The sequence below is a fragment of the Pteropus medius genome, unplaced genomic scaffold (assembly GCF_902729225.1).
Source record: "Pteropus medius unplaced genomic scaffold, Ma_sr-lr_union100, whole genome shotgun sequence".
NCBI classification, from domain to species: domain Eukaryota; kingdom Metazoa; phylum Chordata; class Mammalia; order Chiroptera; family Pteropodidae; genus Pteropus; species Pteropus medius.
Window position 1 is genome coordinate 1,633,994 of NW_024340693.1, and position 7,497 is coordinate 1,641,490.

The window sequence follows — 7,497 nt, forward strand, 5'->3', positions numbered from 1 at the left end:
GTCAGGACAGGGCTCACTGCCGTCACGGCCCCCAGCACGGGCCTCGGAGCTCCCGCACCCACCTCCGTGCCCCGGGTCCACGGGAACAGCCCCTGTGGGGTGCTGCGGTAACATCCTTATTCGCAACGCGGTCACCGTTTGTAGGGGTCAGGAGGTAGAGCCTCTGGGTTGGCGGTCACTTCGTCCCATCTCCTGTCTTCTCCTGGAGTCCCTCGGCGATGCCCCTGCCTACTCAGTCCCCACGATGCGGCCCTCGTCCCTGGCCCATTGTCCCCGTCGGCGTGACAGCCTGGTGCTGGGCCACATTTCCAGCGCCACCTCCTCCGCCACGGCCACAGGCCCGAGGTTCCGGCGCCAGCACAGCTGGGTCTGACGTCTCCTCTTTGCTTCTCAGGAGCCCGGAGCCCTCATCTCATCTCATCTCATCCCCCGTGACACATCTGCTCCCAGACCCAGGCGGCCGTCGGGTGACGAGGTGACGAGGCCGTGCGTCGTGTTCCAGGTACGTCCGCCCGTCGGCACCCTGCGGGATGGCCGCCACTTCGTCCTGCTCTGGACTTGTGAAGGGCGCTGCCAGCTAACGCTGAGCGGTCGTCCTCCAAACCGGCGACCGCCGTGCTCTCTGACACCTCCGGCGTGTCCCCCCAGCGGAGCCCAGGCCTGCCGTCACCGCGGCGTGTTCCCCACGCTCCGCATTTCCTCCGTGGAGAACCGTTATGACCCCCAGATGTGACGCCTTCGCAGAAGGCCGGCCCCGGGGCGCGGCGGGGAGAGGCTGTGCCCGCAGCCTTGCTCTGCCCGGTGCGGGCGCGGTGCTGCGTGGTCAGCAGTGGCCGGGAGGCACCCGCGCTCCCCAAGGTGGCCGCTGGCCACTCCACGGTGGCTGGTGGCAGTGCCGCCCACGGAGCATCCAGCCGCGTCTCCGCCATGGTCCCTGGGAGGGTGACGGCCGGCTCCGGTGTCTCCCTGATCTCTGGGTTTCACTCTGACCTGAGAATTCTCTGTGGCTTGTCCTTGGGTGTCGGTGCTGTGGGACGGGTTGTAGACCGGTGTTTGGGGCGGGTCCCTGGGCTCCTAGGTCTTGGGGGCGAGGCGTGCATGAGCCGGGCAGGGGCGCTGGGGAAGGCCAGGGCTAACCAGTGGGGCTCGCGTCCCCTCTCTCTCTCTAAGGAGATGAGCCCCAAGTTTTATCTGGTGCTTCCGCTTGCATTCGGCACAGGATGTCGTTGGGGAAAAAAGCGTTCTGCTGTTAAAATCCTCAACAGCTTCTGTTCCAGTTAGTTTCCAATTAAGAAAAAAAGTGGGTTCGCTTCGCAGAGAGCCAGTCATTATCGTCACCGCTCTAGCCATCACACAAGAACTCGGGGGCCGCTCTTCAGGTGTGACGGTGCGTTTGCGTTAAGAGCCTCCCTGACTTCTACCCTGCACGTCCTCACGGTCCTCGGGCCAGCCCCAGTCCTGGTGCCGTCAGCGAGAGCGCAGGCGGGTCGGGTTCAGCAGGACGCTGGCGGGTACGGCTCTGAGTGAGTGGCCGCAGGTGGCCGCAGCCTGCGGGCGTCAGAGACGAAGGCGCAGAATTGCCAGGTGCCCTGTGCTGGAGACGGCAGTAACCTTAGGGCCTCATGCATTCTCCTCCTGCTCCTCCCGGCCGGTGACCTAGGGAAGGGGCTTAGGTTCAAGCGCGTCCCTTCTGCGCCCTCCCTCCCCTTGCTGACAGACTGCTTTGGAACCAGTTCTCTTACTCAGCAGCGGGCCTGGCGGGGTCGGGTGTCCGCGCCCAGGTGAAAAGCCGAAATCCGACTGTCCCATTTCTCGGGGAGGACAGAGCCGGGGTGGAGCGTGTGGGGAGTGGAGTCCTCGGCGGTCCGGGGTCCTCGGGCGCAGGTCCTGCACCATGTCTGAATCGGGGGCCCCACAGCCTGCTGGACACCAGGACGGCTTCCTTCCCAGAGGGCGATGAGCTGCAGGCCAGGTGCCCCGGCGGTGACAGACAGTGCATCTCCCGGAGGCCTCACGGTGTCAGCCACGCCTGTCCGTGCTCTCTGGTGGGGGGCCCTGTCTCCCCCAGCTGAGAAGGTGGGGGGCCCCCTCTGCTCCCTGCTGTTTCTGAGCACTTAAGGGGTGGTGGGGGCAGGGGGAACGGTAAGTATTGGTCGACCGGATGGACGGTGGCTTGTGTCTTCATGTCTGGCTGGTGAGCATCTTGAGAGCGGGGAGAGGCACCGGCCAGATTCACCACTGCCCAGAATGAAGTAGTAGCCATTTAATACTCCCACGAGGAGGAGCCTAGTCTCCCATCATCCAGCCTCAACCAGGAAAAGCTAGTTTCAATTGGAGTCGGGGTTGACTCGCCATGAAGCCGAGAAAGTCAAAGAAAGGTCGGGCTCTGGCTTCAGCTCCTCGAAGGTCGTTTTCCACGCTGACCCGTGATTTTGACTCTGTTCAAGCGTCGCAGCCCTCCAGGACCCCTTCTTCCCGCCAGTGTGGATGCGCTCACGGCCCAACGTGCGGGCGCTGTGTGGCTCCAGGGATGCGTGGCGGGCCACTCTGCTGCTTGTGAGCCACCCAAGAACCCAGCTGTGGCTTTGCATTATCTGTGCAGGAAAACGTGGCCTGAGTCTCAAGTGATCGCCTCGTCGGTGACCTGGGAGGAGGGCCATCTTCACGGCGGGTTTTCCGTGGCCGTGGGGCACGGTGCAGAGCATTCTGGGGGCATACGCTGAAATGTCTATTTTCAGCCTTTAAGAATTCCTTAAAAGCAGCACATGTCTCTGTCACGCCTCCTCATTCTTGGAGGTGGCCTGTCGCAAAGCAGTGACCGGAGGAGGGGGAACTTTAGTCGCCAGCCTGGGTACTGAACGCGGCTGGGTTCAGGCAGCACTCTGGGGTGACAGTCTGCGGTTAGGCACTGTGCTGAGCAGGGCAGGGGGCACTGCCTGTGACATATGGTGCATGCGTGTCCACGTGCCACGCTGACGAGCTGCTTCAGGCCGAATACCACCAGTGGAAGTAGCAACACTTGTCCGCCATTCTGGGCCGCCTCGGCCGCCTCTGACCTCAGCCCAACCCCGGGGCAGTCCCCTCCTGGCCTTGGTCATTCTAGCATCCGCAGGCCCTGATGTCATCAGCCATTTGATTCTGATGCCTCCAAGTCGTTTCAGACAAATCGGACCCCGTCTCCTCCAACAAAGAACATCTGTGGCCGCCGACCAGGACGTTTCCTCCAAGTCTGTGACACGGAAGGAAAGCCACCCTGTGGAAGCGTGGCGAGGGTTTGCCCGGAGCCGTGGCCTTGGTTTCGGGTTTCAGATGCTTTTCTTCGGGGTGAGCGTCTGAAAGTTGGCCACCCGTGAAGTACAGTTGCAAACGGGACAGCGAGTCCTATCGTAAAACGTGGCATTTCCTGCTCAGGTCGTCTGTGCACGACAGGCACCGCCGAGATAATCTCCATGGTAACGGGCGTGTGCACCGCGTGTCCCCAGAGCTCTTTGAGGAAAAAAGCAGGGACGGAGCAGGTGGCAGGTGAATAGGAGAGGCAGGAGCGTTTGCTTGTGCGGAGCGTTTGCTTGTGCTTTGAGCGGCTGGACCTCTGTGCTCAGAGTGAGCGTGTTGACGTGTCACGAAGAACAGGAGGCTGAGCCACGAGCACCTGGCAGGCCTGGTGCCGCTTCCGCCTGCCGTCCGCCGTCCGCGGCGAGACCGGGGACCCTCGTCGTGGTGACGGTGCCCTTCCTTTGCTTAAAATTTTTACGCCTGAGTAAAGTGTAAATCCCTCAGCCGGCCATTCGAGACCCTCCTGCTCTGCTCCACACACCTGCACCGCAGCCTCACCTGCCGCTGCCTGACGCTGACGCTGACGCTGTCACCGAAGGCTCAGCCGGCCCGCCCTTTACCCCCAGGTTAGGGTGTAACATGCCCTAAGGTGAGAGGTCACTGGAACTCGGCTGTCTTTTCTGATCTCAGCCTCTCTCCCCAGTGGCACAGATTTAGGCCCGGAAAGGCCTGGGGACGCGATTCCCCAGTTTTTGCCCGTTGAAATCTTTACTCTCGGTCGTTTTTCTAGGTAAAAGTGACGAGACGTTGCCCGCTGCACGTGGTCCCCGCCTCACCCTACGTGAGAGATTCGCCAGCGCAGCCGTGGGGGTCTTGGCGGGGTGCAGGCTTCTGCCGGCCCTGGGGAGGGGGCCCTTTCTTCACTCCCATGCTCGGAAGCTTCCCGGCGTGCGCTGAGGGGGAGAGAAGGCAGAACGGACCCCACGGCCCCCGTTTGTCGCCCTCGTTTGTCGCCCGCGTCTGGCAGGCAGGCCCCGGGGTGACCTGGCCGTAGATTCTCTCGCTTTCCTTTTTCCGCCTCTTTCCTGTCTCATTAAAAGAGATTTTTTCCCTTTAATTCAGGAGCAGCATGTGCTCATAGAAAAATCGTCAAAATGCTGGAAATGGAAAACGCCCGTAGTCTGTTCGGAGGCAGCGTCTTGTTGGCCTTCCGGCCGTTCTTGACCTCCGCTTCTGTTCACGGGGCTGTCGGGTTTGCGGGGCGCCCTGTGAGCTGCTTCCGCCCTCCCCCCGCCCCACCCCACGTCAGAGGCGCAGTAGCTGCAGCCGGACACTCAGTCCATCTGCTGGCCAGCTCTCCCCTCCACCCCCCTTCCCGTAGCCTCTGTTCTTCGTGTGTTTTCCAGAACTCTCTGCCAGAGCCCTGCTGAGTTCCTGCTGCCCCAATTACAGTCGGCCCTCCGTACTCCCCACCCCGGGTCCCGCACTGGTTGATTCGACCAACTGGGGATCAAAAATACTGTAGAAAAACCCAGTGACACTGTGACTGCCATGCACCGTGTAGTTAGGCCCGAGGTGGTCGCATCTGTACTGAGCACGCACAGACTTCTCGTCACCCGTCCCTAAACAGTACAGCGTCACAGGTGTTTGCATAGAGGCATCCCAGTGACCCAGAGGTGATCCCCAGTGTACGGGAGGGTGTGATGCACGCAAGTCCCACGACACTTCATGGAGGAGGCTTGAGCACCTGCAGACTCGGGGTACCCTTGGGGGGTCCGGGAACCAGCCCCCTCAGAAGGTCAACCACATGTACTTGCCCACAGTCCCAAGTGGAGCTCGTGGAGCCTCCAGGCCCGTGGACCTCGGCTAGTGGGCTCCGCCGTGCATACACCTTGACTTGATTTTTACAGGGGCGTCAGCCTTCAGGAAGAGTTTGTCACTGAACCCCCGTCGGTCTTTTATTTGTAGCATTACAGACAGGGTGACAGAGTGAGACTCGTCAGGCTGCCGGGAGAAAGCGCTTGGTCAGAGTAGAGTTGGTTTGGCACCTGGTGTGAGTTAACACCTTGGGAACGAGACGACCTAGGCTCAGGTCCTGGCCCCACTACTTACGAGTTAGGCGACTGCGGGCCGACTAGCTGAGGAGCACTTAACAGTTTGTTCAGCTGAGCAGGAATGCTGGGCGCTGAGGTCCAGCCGTCACGTAGGACCGCGTGCCGGCCCGTGCCAGCGAAAAGCCACGCGACCTGTAGACCTCAGTGTCTTTGTGACCAAGGCCCCTGGCTAGATGCAAAGGCACGCTCAGGCTCTATGCCTCCGTCCTCGCTGGACGAAATGACCGTTTTTCCCCGCGAGAGCAGTAGCCTTTGAGGTGGACGGGGACGCCTTCTCCTGGGGCCACACTCCCCCCAGGGGCTCCGCCCTCACGGTCTGCCTCCTGGGGCTGAGGCTGCGGTGGTGCGTTTCCTTCAGCCCTGGCTGTGTCCAGTGCAGGTGGGACATGCGTGAATGTTGGTGGAATTTCGCGATACCCTCGACGTGTCCCTTGCTGCTCGGGGTCAGAGGGATATAGACCCTGGGGAGTGGGGGGCTTTGACAGAGCCCAGGGTCCTGAGTCACATTTCCCCAGGGGCCGACCGGAGCCTGCTGCCCAGTGAAGACAGTGGGTGTGAGCCGGCCCCCGTCCCGACCCCAACCTCGACCGTTGCTCTGCGCCTCCGGCCCCCGGGCTGTTGGCTCCGCGCCCCATGTTCCGTCCGCAGTGCCACGACCCCCTCGTGGGTCTGTGCCTTTCGCCGCTGGCGTCTCCCAGCCCCTCCTGCCTCTGATGTTTCTTGTTCGTTTAAGACGGTGCACCTGGGCCTCCTCACATCTGGGGGAAGTGGAGATCCGGCGGTGAGGACACTTCCTGCAGGCTTTGTCCTTGCCCCCAGCCCACCCCCGCTCCCACAACGGCCAGTGTCCTAGGATGCTCTTCCTTTGGGCGCCTCCGACCGCCTGGTTGCAGATCACTCCGACGGGGTCATTCCGCTTCCTTCCTTGTTGAAGTCACGGGTGCTCTTGAGCCCTCCAGGTGCCTGGGGACAGCCGCCTACACGCCCACCCTGTGGCTGGCCAGCTGCTCGTGCTGGCGGGAGCTGCCCACCCACTCGATCCTGTGAGGCTAGTGCCTGAGCCAGACCTGCTTTCGTTGGCCTGGAGCGGCGTCGAGCACACTGCACATTGGTCGGCATGACAGATCCTAACCCTGGGTGGCGCCCAGCAGCGGCCTGGGCCATCCCGACGACTGCCGCTCTCAGCCAGACAGCTTGGTCACGGGCGTCGGCGTTATGTTTGTTCTGAAGGGGGCGGTGACATTTATGGACGTAGTGTACATAACAGCCTGCGTCAGACCCTTCCACCCCCACACCCCCTCGCTCCAGCCGCCGAGCTGGATATTTTCAGTGACGGAACTGTCATTAGACCTGACAATGGAGACAGGGGTGCCACTTACACCCACGCGCCTCACCAGAAACCCTCAAAACAGCGTGGAAAAGCCTTCGTCTCTAAAATCCTGATGCCGGTCGTCGGTACTCCTGGTACATACTGGTAACTGGAAAAACACGTGGACTTTGAAATTCCCGCCTACTCAGAAGCTACCCTCCCACCACAGCGTGTCGAATCGTTATTTTAGAGTTTTCTGCGCACCCCCCAAGTGGCCGCCTCTGCCAAGGGGTGTGCTTTGTTGGAATGTTGCGTCTTCTCTGTTAACTCGTCATCCGAGCAGCTGGCATTGGTGACGTGGTTGTGATTTGCAACCTGACTGGAGGAAATCCAGGAAGAGGCGAGCGGGGGGGCAGTGCCGGGTGAGGGGTTCCCCCGGCAGCTGCTCCTGGCCCGAGAGCCCCCAGGTGCGGTGCTGCAGGCCGACGGGGGTGCCATAGGCCCCTTGTTGTCCCGTCGTCCCCGGCCCTTGTCCTGCGTCTGCTTTTCCGGCCCCACGAGGACACCGTCTGTGCTCACTCCCTCCCGCTTCCTCCCCATCGTGTGACACCGTGAGGTCACCTCCTTCCCGCTGCGAGGCCGGAGCCTGGGCTGGGTAGGCACAGCTCCGTGGCCTCATGTGACACTTGGCCTGCACCCAGGCGGCGGGCGGGCGCGGCTCTGGTGGACCCGCACTCTCCACCTAGGCTGTTTCATTTCCCGGGGCCTCTGTGCTGCCAGTTAGGTCAAAGGTCGGCCGAT

At 62.0% G+C, this 7,497-nt stretch overlaps 1 protein-coding gene across 1 annotated transcript in view; it reads left to right on the forward strand.

Annotated features, from left to right (window-relative positions):
- The first annotated feature begins 394 nt into the window (after positions 1 to 394).
- Positions 395 to 7,497, forward strand: part of SLC7A1 (solute carrier family 7 member 1) — a 32,817-nt gene continuing 25,714 nt past the window's right edge. The window contains exon 1 of the mRNA XM_039862610.1: positions 395 to 502. The gene's annotated coding sequence lies outside the window, so the exon portion shown is untranslated. The remainder of the gene's footprint in view (positions 503 to 7,497) is intronic.